General features: G+C 47.9%; 1 non-coding gene across 1 annotated transcript; it reads right to left on the reverse strand.

Moving 5' to 3' along the window:
- Positions 1 to 1,979: 1,979 nt before the first annotated feature.
- LOC111725091 lies at positions 1,980 to 2,105 on the reverse strand. The gene has a single exon (XR_002773239.1). It is a non-coding gene; the product is annotated as a U6atac minor spliceosomal RNA (small nuclear RNA).
- Between the last annotated feature and the right edge of the window lie 13,259 nt (positions 2,106 to 15,364).

The following is a 15,364-nucleotide window of genomic DNA, read 5'->3' on the forward strand; positions in this document are numbered from 1 at the left end:
AAAAAAAAAAAAAAAGTCTCTGGAGCAAGAGCCAGGAGAGGCTAGGGATGGGGGTAGGGGCAGCTGAAATAAATGATGAGACAGAGGCTGCAGAGGGAGGCAGGGCAGGGAAGGGCTGCTCAAACCCTAGAGGCAACTGGGACTGCCAGCTCCACCCTGGACAGGGGCTTATTTATCCTGATCACACCTGCCTCTATAATCTAGCTAAGGGTTTGGGAGAACAGAGGGACTCAGGCAGTAGATAGAGAAGCATTATTGCAAACCTCAAGAATAAGGTATTCCCACCCCCAGATCCCACTCTGCTTTGCTCCACTCCTGTCTCCCAGAACTGACCTGGATCTGTGGCTATGGTCCATTCCCAGCCAGTAACCCCAGGACCTGCTGCTAGTGACCTCCAAGGCTTTCTGTTTGTCCCCCAACGCCCCCAGACCAATCATCCTCCCCCAAAGTCCCAACCCCCATTCTCTCAGGAAACATAAAGTGTCAGCCCCACAGGGGTGGATGATAGATACCAAGAGCAGCCAACATTTATACAGTCCTCGCTCTGAAAGGGACTGTATTGTAAGTGCATTATTTTCACTCACTTCATAGACAGATACTATTGTTTTCCAAGGAGGGAAAATTGAGGCATGAAGAACTTTCCTAAAGGATTTGAACCCTGGCCAGCTGATGCCAAATTGTACATTTTTTTTGAGACAGGGTCTTCTTCTGTTGCTCAGGCTTGAGTGCAGTGGTGCAATCATAGCTCACCATAACTTCGAACTCGAACTCCTGGACTTGAGTCATTTTCTTGCCTAGGCCTCCCAAATTACTGGGATTAGAGACATTAGCCACCATGCCCAGCCTGTCCTTGTGCACACTCTTGGGTAAGTTAATTGCTGCTCTCTCTAGACTGAGTCTCTACTCCCTTTCTCTTCTCTACTCTTTGCTTTTGTGATGATCCTGCTAGATCCGTGGTTCTCAACCTTCCTAATGCTGTGAGCCTTTAATATAGTTCCTGTGGTTTGAGAACCACTGTGCTAGATGCTTCTGCCACTAGGGAGGGCTGCACTTGAAAATTTGGCATCTGAGCCTCAGCCCCTCCCTCCTAAGGAACCCCCTGCCTGCCTCCCACAGTAGGTGGTGAGGAGCTGGCCTGATGTCAGATGGCCCGTCTGCGGGGGTTGGGGGGGTGGGAGGTGGGGGTGGGGGGTAGGGGGTGCCGGGGGCAAGCCTGTCTGAATCCTCCTTGACCCCTACACCAGAAATGGCTGCCAGCTCCAATGGCCAGGCCTACAGCTGACCATGCCTAACACCCACCCAATCCCAGACAGTTCCTACACCTCACTTCTGCTCAAGGGACCCAGCCCAAACAGCCCCTGACCAGGATATTCTCATGCCAAGGTCACATATGAGCTCCAGGACCTGGGCAGCTGGGTCGAGTGCCCACTAGATGGCATAATGTGTATAGAAATATTGGTTGACCACTAAGCCTCTTTTCCTACCTGCAAAACTGGATTTCCCTACATACCCTTTGCATTTATCTCTTTTTTTTTTTTTGAGACAGAGTCTCACTTTCATGCCCTCAGTAGGGTGCTTTGACATCATAGCTCACAGCAACCTCAAACTCTTGGGCTCAAGTGATCCTCTTGCCTCAGCCTCTTGTGTATCTGGGACCACAGGTGCTAGCCACATCGCCCAGCTATTTTTAGAAGGTCTTGCTCTTGCTCAGGCTGGTCTCAAACTTGCCAGCTCAGGCAATTTACCTGCCTCGGCCTCCCAGAGTGCTAGGATTACAGGTGTGAGCCACCATAGCCTGTCACTGCACCTGGCCCCATTTATCTCATTTTTATCCCTTAAATGGTTACATATAGCCAACCATTTATAGGTGTTCTTGCAAAACAGGTACATGTATCTTTTAGTTTCATACTTAGTACACTATATATTTTTTAAATATTATTACATTTATTAAGCACCAAGAGTATACTGCAACAGTTGCTAAAAAACGATGGTTAGATGCCACGAAGTAGGTGGCAATGCCTTAACTGTATGCGTGTTGTCAGGCCCGAGGGCCTCTTCCATCCTTGTCAAGGGGAGTGCTAACCTTCTCTCCTTTCATGCAACACAGTACACTATACATTTTTTACTTCCTCCACTTAGCACCTTATGTTTAAACTTCATACATGTTGCTATGGGCACATTTAGTTCCTGGTGGGCACCCTCCAGTTACCCACCCACTCTGAGGGTGAGAGGTACCCAGGTTTCCTCCAACACCCCTAACAGCCCTGCCATGATTGTCCTTGACACCATCCCTTATGGCCCTGGCTGAAAACCTAAGGAGTGGGATTGCTGGATTACAGGGTATAGTGACTTCATCTGACATAGTACTGCCAGCCAGCCAGCACTCAACTCACCTAGTTTTTGAAGGATTGTGGGGGAAGACTACCCAGTTCCCTGGGACGGCTCAGCCTAACACCCCTTCCTCTGGGGGAATTTCAAATCCTTTCTGCTTGGGTCCTAGGGGAGATGGATAGCTGCTGACCAATAGCCTCTATCAACAGCATCTTATAAATATAAGATCTTAAGGTCTCCCCTAAGCTTGCTCTTCCCACATTTATCAAACACACACCAAAGGCTGGCCTATTACATCCCACACATCCCTCTTTAAGAGTCTTTTAATTACAGAGGCCATTCTTTTTCTCCCTTCCATCTCCCACAGAACTATCCCAGTTTTCTGCATTTTCCCAAGTTCTCTTCCTTAGTCCACCCTTTTCTGTGATCAGCTCTCCACTTTCTAGCCGTGTGTCCATGGGCAAGTTACTTAGACTCTCCAAATATCCTTGTCTGGAATGTGGAAATAAGTGATGTTACTAAAAACAGGCACACAGGCATAATCCCTCCTGGCCTCTGCACACAGCCTTCTCTCCAACTGCTGCTGCCCTGCTTCCCACACATATTCAAGTAGCTCTAACTCCTCCTCTAGGAAGTCATCTCTGATTGAACCAGACACAGTCCTAAAGCCCTTACCCCAGCTGTCACCTATTAAGAGCTCACATTTTTTGGCTGATATTTAAAATAACAATAATAGCTCTCAGCTTGGCACCCATAGCTCAGTGACTAGAATGCCAGCCACATACACCAAGGCTGGTGGATTTGAGCCTGGCCTGGGCCTGCTAAAAAACAATGACAACTGCAGCCAAAAAATAGCTGGGCATTGTGGCGGGCGCCTGTAATCCCAGCTATCCTAGAGGCTGAGGCTAGAGAATCGCTTAAACCCAAAAGTCCGAGGTTGCTGTGAGCTGTGACACCACAGCACTCTACCCACAGCAACATAGTGAGACTCTGTCTCTAAACAAACAAACAAACAAACAAACAAAAATAATAATAGCTCCGATGCACTGAGCACTTACTAGCACTAGGACTTCTTTATCCTCCTCTTATCCTCACAAGAGCCCTAAAAGGCAGACATTATCATTCCCATTTCTCAAATGAGAAGACTGAGACTCAGAGAGTTGAAGTGACTTACCCAAGGTCACTGGCAGGTGATTTTCAAGGTCAGAACTGACCTTGTCTGATATGAAAGTTTTCTCCTACCCCACACCACCTCCTTCAGAATCCCTTTCTTTTTCCCTCATTCCCCCACACACCCAGTGTGTGTACTGCATTTTTAATTGGTTTCAAGCATATAAATAATACAGGAATACATTATTTTTATTTAAAAAATTAAAGCACCATATATAGAGCTGTGTCACATTTGACCAGGACCTTCTATCCTCCACAGAGGATCTCCCACTATTAGCAGTGTCTCAGGTACCATTCCAGTGTTTTTGTGTGCGTTTACATGAATTTTTCTATGTCTGTAGAAAATAACAGTAATAATATTGTTGAGTGCTTTTAATTTATCTTATATAAATGGTGTGTATATATTACTCCTAGCATGTTTTTTCCCACTCAATAATAAGTCTCAGAGAGCTACACCTATTTAGTCCTATACCACCCTTTCTCCAAACTGTCATGCGGTATTCCACAGCTCACATGTGCTATGCTTATTTACTCAGTCCCCTATTGATGGTCCTTCAGATTGTTTCCAATTCTCACTGTTAAAACTCACATATATGTACAGACCTCTTGGTGCACTGTGATATGTGCTCGGTGCAGGGCATGGTCAGTCACCTCGTCTCATCTGCCACACTGCTAATAAACACCTCTCATAGGAGTTCTCAACCTGGAAACCACTGGAAGTTTGGAGGGTGCCTCAAATCCCTGAAATTAGACCCAAAGTAACCTTTGTGTGCCTCTGCATGTATGAACTATTGTGTGGTGAGTGTCCACAACCCTTACCAGGTTTCAGGTTTTTGAAGGACCCATAGAAGCTAGGAAGCACTGGCCTGTATTAACTTTCATACCTCTATGCTCTGGGCAAATCCATGGTGTGCGCTCAAAGGGACAAGCTGGACAGCATAAAACTACTCTTCTCTCCCTTGTTCTACCAACAAAGGTTCCAATCAAGTGCTAAAAGACAGGACCTTTGGAATCAGACTCAGGCCCAAATCCTGGCTCCAGTTTCCATGTTACAAAAGGAGTAATACCTGCTTCATAGGGTTGTTCTGAAGAGTAAATGAATCCTGCGTGCCAAGCATCTGGCACACACAGCAAGTACCACTATATGTTCATACCCATGGATTCCTTTACTTTTAGTCAACTACTTTTGGCAACTGAGACAGAGTTTTATTATGTCACCCTTGGTGAAGTGCCTTGGCATCATAGCTCACAGCAATCTCAAATTCTTGGGCTCAAGCAATCAATCCTCTTGCCTCAGTTTTTCATTTTTAGTAAAGATGGGGGTCTCACTCTTGCTCAGGCTGGTCTCAAACTGGTGAGATCAAGGGAGCCACCTGTCTTGGCCTCCCAGAGTACTAGGATTACAGGTGTGAGCCACTGTGCCAAGCCCAATGGGATCTTCTTAAGGACAGGAATCAAGCCTTACCTTGAATCTGCAACCCCTTTGGGCTCTGAGCCTCAGGACTCACTGCCTCCCTAATATAACCCACTCGGCATCACACCTCTGGTTGTGGACAAATTAAAAGCAAATACACTGTAAACAGAGTTCTTACCAGGCTCTCTGGGTCGTGCCACTGGGAGGCCACAGGATAGGCCCTGGACCTGGAGAGGGCCTGCACGTGCCCTGCCCTTCTGATGCAAACCCAGGGTATCTCTAGCCACCTTTTCTCTTCCTCCACCACCATATGGCTAACAAGCCCCCTGCTGGACAGAGCTTTCCTCCAGAGGTGGAGAATCACAGTGCCCAGTGTCCCCAGTGCACCAGCAACCCTTCCTCCATCCTTGTCCTTGGCCATACCCTCCCTCTCGGCAGTTGGTCCTCACCTTTTCCCTCCCACCCTCCCCTCACTCCAGCAGACAGCTTCCCTTTTCCCCAGGGCACACCTCACAGACACACACAGCTTACCTCTCTGAGCACCCAGTCCGCCTCTCACCAGGCTCAGGGAATGAGGTACTTGCTCAAGTTCCCGTGTTTTCACCACACTGGGGTCTCCTTCCATCAGTCACAATCGCCTCCCCACCTCTAGCTTCTCCCTGCCCCTCACCTCCACCAGTGAACAAGGACAACCACATTGTGGAGGGGCTAAGCAGCCCAGCTCCCGCATTTCCTAGCCCTGGGAACTCAGACAAGTTACCGCACCTCTGAGCTTCAGTTCCTGCATCTGTAGCACAGGGTAAAACCTATTCATGAGGGCACTGGGAAGATGAGATAATGTCAAAAACATAAAATGCCTAGGACTGGGCTTGGCAGGTAGAAGAGTGTTCACTGAATATGATCACTATTGCTGTAAGCCCTCAGCCACACCCACAGTACCTGAAAGGGTACAAAGCTTCCATTAGACAATCAGGAATAGAGACCAAGGATGGTCTCTACCAAATCATTGTTTACTCTCCTGTCAAATATCCTTCAGTCTAAGTCAGGTAACCCCCAGACTCTGTCCTTCCTGGAATCTCTGCCCACTCCCACCTGGGGCCTTGTTCTCCATCAGGCAGCTTTGTCTCACTTCCTAGCCCTCAGAGTGAACCAGAGGCCATCCTAATGGGTCCCCTCTTGCTGATCACATTGACCTCCTAGTGCTCACTATACTAACAACTTCGTAGCAAAGACTGCCTCACAGCAAGAAGAACCACCTCTCTACAAAAAGTTGCTCAGGACTCTCTCCCATTCCCAAATATCCCTATGCTGCACTCTAGCTACACCTCACCTCTCTTCTTCCCTTCTCAGCACAGCTTCTTGAAGAAGTTGCCAGCACTTCCCCTATTCTCTTCTAAACTTGCCACAGACTGCACCTGATCCCATAGCTCCAGCACTGACAGCCTGTGGCCACTTCCATCCCTCTGAAGGCCTCACTTCATTGACGAGGTCAAGGTTGACCTCCTGCCCCTGGAACATTCTCCTCTTTGGTTTTCAGGATTCCACTTCCCCATCCTCCTCACCACTCTCTGACCATTCCACTTGATCTCTTGCCCTGTTTCCTTCTTCTCCACCAGCCTCAGCTTTGGCTTACTGTTTCATCCCCATTCCCCTCTCTTTGGGTGACCTTAGGATTTGAAGTACCATGTATGTCCTGATGCCGATGAATCTCTCTCCATAAGTTCCACACTCCCCCCAAACTTATGTTCCATGTACCCCCACCGTCCCTAAGACATTTGCAACTCAACAAGCAGAAAATAATCCCTTTCCCCCCTTTTCTCCCCTCCCAAGATCCTAGACTCCATAAGGAGCCTCACCTCCAAACATTCACCAGACCCTGCCCACTCCATCTTTGGGGAAGTTTAACAATTGGGTGGCCCAATGTGTTTAAGACTGTAAGTGCAGGAAGGCCTGAATGCACTTCATTTCAAGGACACAGCTAGAGGAGGAGCTCCTGAGCACAAGGGAAGGGCCAAGAAGCAGGAGCAGAGCAGGGCATCAGAAAGGGAGCACGCCCATCACAGCCCTATCACACAGAGCCCAGGGTGGCCCGTGCCAGCTGCACCAGGCAGGCTGCGGGCACCCCCGCTCCCTCAGCCTAGGCCTCTACCAGTTCCTGACTGAGCTGGCCCAGCCTCCTCACAGGCACATCCCACAGCTTGCCCATGCTCACCCCCCAGAATCTCCTTTACCGTGCAATTTACCTCTCAGTAACCTGTCCCAAAATAATTGGTTATGCTAACTTGAATTTCTAGACTCCTTGCCCTGTTTCTCAGCATAACATTTCTCCATGCCAAGCTACCTCGACCTGCTAAATACCTATTTTCCCTCAAATCTTATCTTGACTCCCATCCTCCATCCCTCCCTTGCCCTGCCATAGTATTCTTATCATATCTTGAACGTACTGAATACTCTGCCTCCTGCCTGGCCTCTCCCATCACCCCATTAGAGGGGTTCTCTGCACAGCAGCCAGGCGATCTTGATAAATGCACATCTGAGATGAGGAGCCGTTGGCCATTTAAAGCAAGGCGGTGATAAGGTTAAAGTCCAGCCCTGGGTGTAACACATAGCCCTCCCTGGTCTGGCCTCTACCTGCCTCTTCAGCCTTGCTGCCACTCTCCAGGAACCCTAAACTGCTGGCATACCTCTGGCTTTGGCTGTGATGAAAGGGTGTTCCCATTTCAGCCTATCACTTAGCTGATGTTTCAGGCTCTGGATCTCTCCTCAGGAAGTCTGACTGTCTCAGGTTAGTGGGATTCAGGCTCCTGACACCATGCTTATGAGTCTGTTACTCTTCCAGAACCTCCCCAGTCCAGGAACCATAGTTTGCCCATCTGGGAACACATAGTAAATGTTTGCATCAGGTTGGGTCCAACTAGGCAGCAGGGATCCACTGAAATTGGGATAATTCACAAAGTAGGGACCAGTACCACAGGTATTGCAGCACTCTGAGGCAAGGCCCCTGGAGAGTGTGGAGGGCTGAGAGAGGGAGCTGTGACCTATGATTGAGGGATGTGGCCAGCTCTGTTGGGAGAAAATGAGGAGTGGAGGGACAAACGTGAGTGCGACTCCAAGCTCACTCACTGATGCAGTTCAGTGGGCCTGTTACCAAGAAATACTTCCACCTCAGGTCAGTGCAGCAGAGAGAGCAAGCAAGCTATGAGGTCAGATGGTCCTACTTCACATCTCAGCTTGCCACTTGACTACAAGACCCTTAACTCTTTTTAGCCTGGGCTTTCTCACTCATAAATCAGGGACAATGATGGCATGTCACTGGGGGAGACTTGAAGAGAATATGCAAAACCCAGGTCAGCCTCCCAGTACTCAGAGTAGGGCAAGAGGGACCCTAAGGGGAAAACTAAGACATCCAGACTAGGGCTCAATAAATGTCAGTTGACCAGACTTCACTGATGAGATGTCTGAGCAGGGCTCCACAGGATGACTGACCACCATTCCAGGGAGAAAAGGACATTCCAAGAAAGGATGTGCAAAGGCGTACCAGTGGGCTCGGCATAGCTTATGCTGGGTGTAAGGGCAGCAACAGCACAGACAGGGGTGGAGAAACCATGAGCTAAGTAGAGGTCTCTGTGTGGGACAAAACCCTACCTCCATGCTGAAGAGACCAGGAGGCCAATCCCAAAGACTTCCTTCACTTGGGTTTTCAGAAGAGGAATTGGGTTTGGAGAAGTAGAATGGTAGACTTTCACGGAGGTAAAGAAAGACTCACACTCTTCATCTAATAAGTAATTCAGCAAACACTGAGAACTCACTCAGTACTGGGTGCTAAGAGCTCCATGATGAGCTGAGGCAAGGCACCAGCCCCAGGAAGCCCCCTGTCAACCAAGTGCAGAGAATGAAAGACAGAGGTCCATTTCCTTGCCCAGAGTAGATGGCTAAGTTGTGGAGTGACAGGAAACAGTGCTGTTAAGGCCAGGGGCCAGCTTTAGCAGGAAACACTCACTGCTCTTGGTTTGCATCAAGGAGCTGAAGAAGCTGACCTAAGAGGCAACTGGAAGCAACTCCAAGTATCCACAGTGGTCATCCAACAGACGCTTCCGGAAAACTATTTTAATAGCTGAGGGAGGGCACGTTACCAAGAAATACTTCTACCACAGGTCAGTGCAGCAGAGCAAGAGAGAGCAAGCTATGAGGTCAGGTGGCCCTACTTCACATCTCAGCTTGCTACAAGTCCCTTAACTCTTCTCAGCCTGGGCTTTCTCACTCATAAATCAGGGACAATGATGGCACGTCACTGTGAAGACTACTTGAAGAGAATACGCAAAGTGCCCAGCAAAAAACTGATACAAAGTAAGCCTTCAGTAACCTAGTTTCTCTTCTTTGTTCCTTCTCCAATGTGCTACAAAACCAGGCTGAAAGACAGGTGACTGCTGCCTCCAAGAGCTGCCTCTGGTGGGCAGCTAAATTGTCACAGTCACTCAGCAGTGTGCTGAGACTGGATTGGAGCTCTGGGATAGAGGAGCAGATCTACAAAGCTGCAGAAGGAAGAGGGGCACCACGTCCATCATTGGAGAGTGGACCGCACTTTGTGAAAACCAAAAAGGAAAAGGAAAAAGGAGGGAAAACCAATAGGGACTCCAAAGTTGAAGATTCATGAGGTAGGAAGGTTGCTGGTGCTATGGCTTACAACAGTGCTGGGAAGTAAGGGCTGGGGCAGAAACCAAAGCTCTGAGAAAAGCCCCCAGCCAGTGTGACCCAATACATGAGCCAGCACCTGAGTCCAAGCTAAAGCCTCGGCCCCAACTCCCCAGCCCTGGGCATTTGCACATGCACTCACGTGGACCAAGTCTCCCCATCTCACTCTGTGAGCCAAATGACCCCCCATCTCTGATGGCTGTGACTGTGTCAGCCTATTTCTCAACCCTTCAGAAAGCTACAGCCTTTTCTAAATTCTCCATCCCCTGCTTCAGCTTGAGGGCTCAAATCACGGCAATGGGTAGATACAGAAGTGCAGAATTTCATGGATTTCAATGTGGCTTCATTCCTATAATTCATGAACCACTGGTTCACCATAACTCCCAGAGGCTCTCTCTTCTTTACACATGAAAGGTCCTATTCATACACCAGGGTTTCTCACCCTTGATACTATCAACACTTGAGACCAGATTAATTCTTTGTTGTAGGGGTGTCCTGTGCACAGCAGCATGACCAGAGCATCCCTGGTCTGTACCCATGAGATGTGGCGACCAGCAATGTCTCCAGATGTCGCCAAAGCTGAGAACCATTGCCTTATCTCCTGCACAGCTTTTTTTCCCCCTAAATACAAAGAATAAAAAATTCAACTTTTGTCCATCAGTAAGCATGTTTATAACCTTCTGGGTGAAAAGGGTGGGGAAAAAAGGCAAAGGAAAGTGGAGAAGCTTTGTCAGTGAGAAGCAACCAGCAGAGAGGGTACTGAGAACACTGCAGCCAATTCATGGTGACACACTGTCACTTTCCATCGTATGCTGTCTTCCTCTTTCTTCTCTGCTTACTCCTTTTCTTTCTGTCCCCTGCCTATACCTGAGGACTGCTGATTGCTTCCAAGAACATCATTTAAACCCAATGAACTTGAGCCAAGGAGAGAGGTATGTAAATCTTTCTTACCCCTCTGTTCATCCAATAGATAGTTGCCCTGGCCTGAAGTAATTCCTCCCCTCTGGAACTCTGTAGAGAAAAGTTCTTCAGATGCCACCTTGAAACTCCTTGTATTGATTGCTGTCTGAACACTTGAATATATTAATCTTTGTGTGATTGGAAGCAAAATTAGAATAGGGCACAGTATTTTATATTTGGAAAAGAAAGGAGCCATGTTTCAGTTAAGGGCTCCTTTTTATGCCTGGCTAGTCCTAGGAAAAGACTTCAAAAGTAAAGCCCCAAAGCCACATCTCATCAAGAGTTCTTTGCAAGAAAGCACACATTAATTTTTGGGACACGAATGTGAACTCTGATTTAAGTGGGTTATCAGTCTAGACTTGGTCTGGGAAGACATCCTATGAGCAGGAAACTCTGGGCATCTGGCCAGTGTGGGTAAAGTCCATGGGGTAAAGACATGCAAGCCTATCCAGGTCCTTATACGCCCTGCTAATGTCTTAATTTGTACCATCCCCTATATTAGACATCTATACATAGACTCCTAAATTGAGAATCCAAAATTTAACCTTTGAGCTCTCAATATTTTTGAGAGCATCTACTGAACACTTGTTATAGAGCTATGAACAAGACAAAGATTGCTTCTCAGCCCCTGGGAGTTGCCCAATTTCACAGTGATGTTAAGTGCTTTGCTGGGGAGGGACCAAGCACAGCACGGGCCCTACAGAGGAAGAAAAAGAATACTGGGCCCAACTTTAGCACTTACTCAGTTTTCTATCGTTAAAATAAGGACACTAGCTCTACCTACCACCCAGAGTTGTCATTGGGGCCTGGAGTCACAGAAGTTCACCTGGAAGAAAACTTTATCAATAAGCATGATGTAAGAGCACAATAGTGAAAGCATTATGCAAAGTGGAAAGTGATCCACAGAGAAAAAGGTCCGCCAGTAATGATGTTTGGAAATCACCCAGATCCCATTGAGGAAGCATCTACTCAGGAGAGGAAAGAAAGAAAAGGCAGCAAGGTAGGCTCTGAAGCTTTCAGATCCCGTGGGGAATTCAGGGCTCGGAGATGAGGTTTCAGACTACCACATCACAAGCAACCTGCTTCCCTCTCACTCACCATCACTGCACACCCAAACCACCCAGTCACCACACCTCAGGAAGTCACGTTCCTCAGGGCAGCTGAGGTTCTCCTAACTTCACCAACTACTCTGCTTCCTGCCCCTTCAGGCTGGATGGGTATAGCCTCATCCAGAAGTGTTTTTTGGAAGGTTCATTATATTTTTAAACTCAGTGGTGAAAAAAAGTGGTTAGTGATGCTTTCAGATGCAATGAAGAGCCTGACTGGGAATTAGAAAACCTGAGTTCTGTTAATTTTATATGTAAAATTCGGGGAGCTCCCTAGCCCCAAGTCTACAGGATCATAATAAAGAGTCCAAACCGGCTGGGCGCCTATAGCTCAGCCGGCTAAGGCACCAGCCACGTACACCTAAGGTGGTGGGTTCGAATCCCCAGCCCGGACCCACCAAACAACAATGACGGCTGCAACAAAAAATAGCCGGGCGTTGTGGCGGGCGCCTGTGGTCCCAGCTACTTGGGAGGCGGAGGCAGGAGACTCGCTTGAGCCCAGGAGTTGGAGGTTGCTGTGAGCTGTAATGCCACGGCACTCTACCCAGGGGGATAGCTTGAGGCTCTGTCTCAAAAAAAAAAAAGAGTCCAAACCACAAGGGTAGGAGTTCACCTTAACTTTGTTTTGAAATAAACTGTTCTCAAGCCACAGGTAGGTCAACTCCAATAAAGCCTTACCTTTAGAGAAAGGCACCTTATGCATTCCTGACCCTCCTGTCTCAAAAAAGAAAACTCAAAGTACATACCAGACTAACAGTAGTTACTTAGGGACACAAAGTTCTACTTTCCTTTAAAACCTCACCACAAACTGGAACAGAAGTAATCTATTAATTTAACACTGACTGCCTACCCAATATGTGACAGGTGTTGGGAATACAAGGTTTAAAGAAACAATACAACCATGCTCCAAACTGGAAGAAGGGAAGAATACAACTCAAGCCTGGGCCATGGGAACAGAGAAGGGGAGAAGAGAGAGGCAGAGTCAGGAGCTAGACGTGGTCAGCAGGGAGTGCTCCTTCCATTTGAACCATCCAGTTCCCAGCAGCACATGGACACACGGAATGCCACAGCTCAGGGCCCACCCTGGGGAATGGTCAGCAAAAAGTATTTCTTTTTTTTTTTTGAGACAGCTGTCGTTCTGGGTAGAGTGCTGTGGCGTCACAGCAACCTCAACCTCTTGGGTGACTCCAGGGTGACATAGTGAGACTTTGTCTCAAAAAAAAAAAAAATACATATATATATAATACATATATATATATACACACACACACACATACAGAGAACTGTATAACTATTATCAATTACAAAGACCCAGCCTGGAGCAATGAAATCCACAGGTAACCCTAAAACCTCATTCAAAGCAAGGATTTCATTATTCTTTACAAGCACACTGATGAGTTGATACAGTTGGCTGACACAGTGCCAGTGAGATACAAGGACAAATGAGAGCTCTACTCCAACCTGTGTGAGTCTGCCTCCTACAGGCATCAGCTGTGGCCAGCCAGGAAGAGCACTGGGTTAGCCTGTGGGGATGGGACAGCACAGCCCTCTCCTTGCCCAGAAAATCTACTGGAGGCCAGCTCCTGTGAAAGAAGGTCTCTCTTTCCCTCCTCTTCCTGTGCCCTGCTGCCCCTTGGGAGCTGGTACAAGTCCAGAGTGAGGAGCAGGAAGGATGCCTCTGATCACACACCGGATCACCAGTCCTAACTGACCAAGAGCTACCTCTATTTGGCATGTAAACATTTGGCTTAAATCAATTGCCAAGTTTCATAATATCCCAGGCTATCACAATTATCAACAGCTCTTGTGAAATTCTCAAAATAAAAAGTTCAATTTCCATTTTAAAAAATACCTGTGCTATGTCTTATGAGACATCCTGTCATAATATCAAGCATATTACAACACGCTATCACTTTTCTCTCAAATCTGGCTGGGAACCAGTGGCTTGATGCTGAAAGTTGAGAAGCAAACTCATCACTGCTTTAAGCCCAGGAAACCCAAGTGATTATTTTGCTAAATAATTCAGCAAGAAAGTATCCAAAATGCCAAGGAGAAGTGGATTGTGATCCATAACCATCCTCCAGGTAGAAAAGAAGAAAACAAAGTCCCACAACTTTTTTAAAAAGATTGAATTACAAAATTACAAGATAAAAAGAAATGCAGGTTCTAGTACAGATTTGAATTTCAGTTAAGCATTTGCTCTCAATATCATGCAATTTTTGTCAAAAACAAGAGTTCTCAGCCACTGTGAAAGAACATGTGAAAACAGGAAAAGCAGCCAAGAGAGACAATGAGAGGACTGAGCAAGGACTCTAAGGAGGCTGTGCACAGGTGAGGTCTAAGTGAAAGCTGTGGAATCTTGCCCCCAGGGGCCGCTGGCTCCCTACTGAGGGAAGGGCTCTCCTCATTCTGACACAGGAGGAGGCATACCTTAGGTGAATTCTGTCTTATATTCAGGAGGGAACCATCTATCACACAGCAAGTGGCCTGCACACCTCTGCTAGAGGTAGTTGGCTTCATGAGGGTTGATGGTGGTAGGACACTTTGGCCAAATCTCCATTTGCAGCCAAGGCATGCCCTACAAGGTGGTTGGGGCCTAGTCAATGTCAAGCTGGTCCTCAGGAATCACCCTTGCTGGCCAGGTCTTCTGAGCACCAAGCCCTCCTACAATAGCTCCACATCCCCAAAAGGCTATGGCTTGCCCAAAGCCAAATGGCTGGCTAACAGCAGGGTCCTGTCTGGAACCCAGTACTTGCAACTACAACTGCTGACCTAGAGCTCCTTCCCCCAGATTTCTTCAGCAGCAGTCTAGCAGGAGTCAAAGCATGAGAGGAGCTGGACACTTCAGCAAAGAAACTGATGAAGTTTATGAATCTAGAGAGATGAAGCACTTTGACCTGTCAGGGTAGCAGCTGAAGGGAAAAAAACAAAAGCAAGTTTATACTCAGAGAGAAACATAATCTGTGATTATAAATATTTCATGGGCAAAGAAAGTGGTACTGGCTCACAGACTGGGGTGGAGAGGGTGGACAGCAAATTAGATCCCAGCTTGCAAAGTGATAGGGCAGCTGGAAAAGCAGCAGAGCTGAGGCTATTCTGGGCTGCGCTGTGAGGGCTTGCGTCACAGGTCCTGGCCACCCGGCTTTGTTGAAACCACAGCCTTCAGCAGTCAGCACAGAACACCTTAGGAGGAGGATTTAAGACCATGAAAGACCAGAGAAGGCGACAGAGAGTCACTTGAATGACTTTGGTGAACCTCAACCGCAGGGAGGTGGGTGAGGGGACACAGCAGAGCAGCCAGCACCCTGCAAGCACGTGAAAGGAAGAAAATGCTTCCTGCTGACTAAGAGCAGAGGAAGAAGTGAGCCCGACCCCAGAAAGCAAGTGACTGAAGCCAGAGGACAGCTTGGGTCAAGCTGCCCTGTCAGACCAAAGGTCCAGCCCCTGAGCAGGGAATGCCAGAGTGAGAGCAACAATCCTTTCTTCTCTTTGCCTCAGGCCAGGGTCTCTTCCTCCTACAGGCTTTAGGAAGCAGCAGCGAAATTAAGAGCCTACTGAGTCGGCTCGGCGCCTGTGGCTCAGCCGGCTGGGGCGCCAGCCACGTACACCTGAGGTGGCGGGTTCGAATCCCCAGCCCGGACCCGCCAAACAACAATGATGGCTGCAACCAAAAAAAAATGGCCGGGCGTTG

This window comes from Otolemur garnettii, unplaced genomic scaffold, assembly GCF_000181295.1.
Source record: "Otolemur garnettii isolate 467f Iridium unplaced genomic scaffold, OtoGar3 scaffold00031, whole genome shotgun sequence".
In the NCBI taxonomy this organism is placed as follows: Eukaryota; Metazoa; Chordata; class Mammalia; order Primates; family Galagidae; genus Otolemur; species Otolemur garnettii.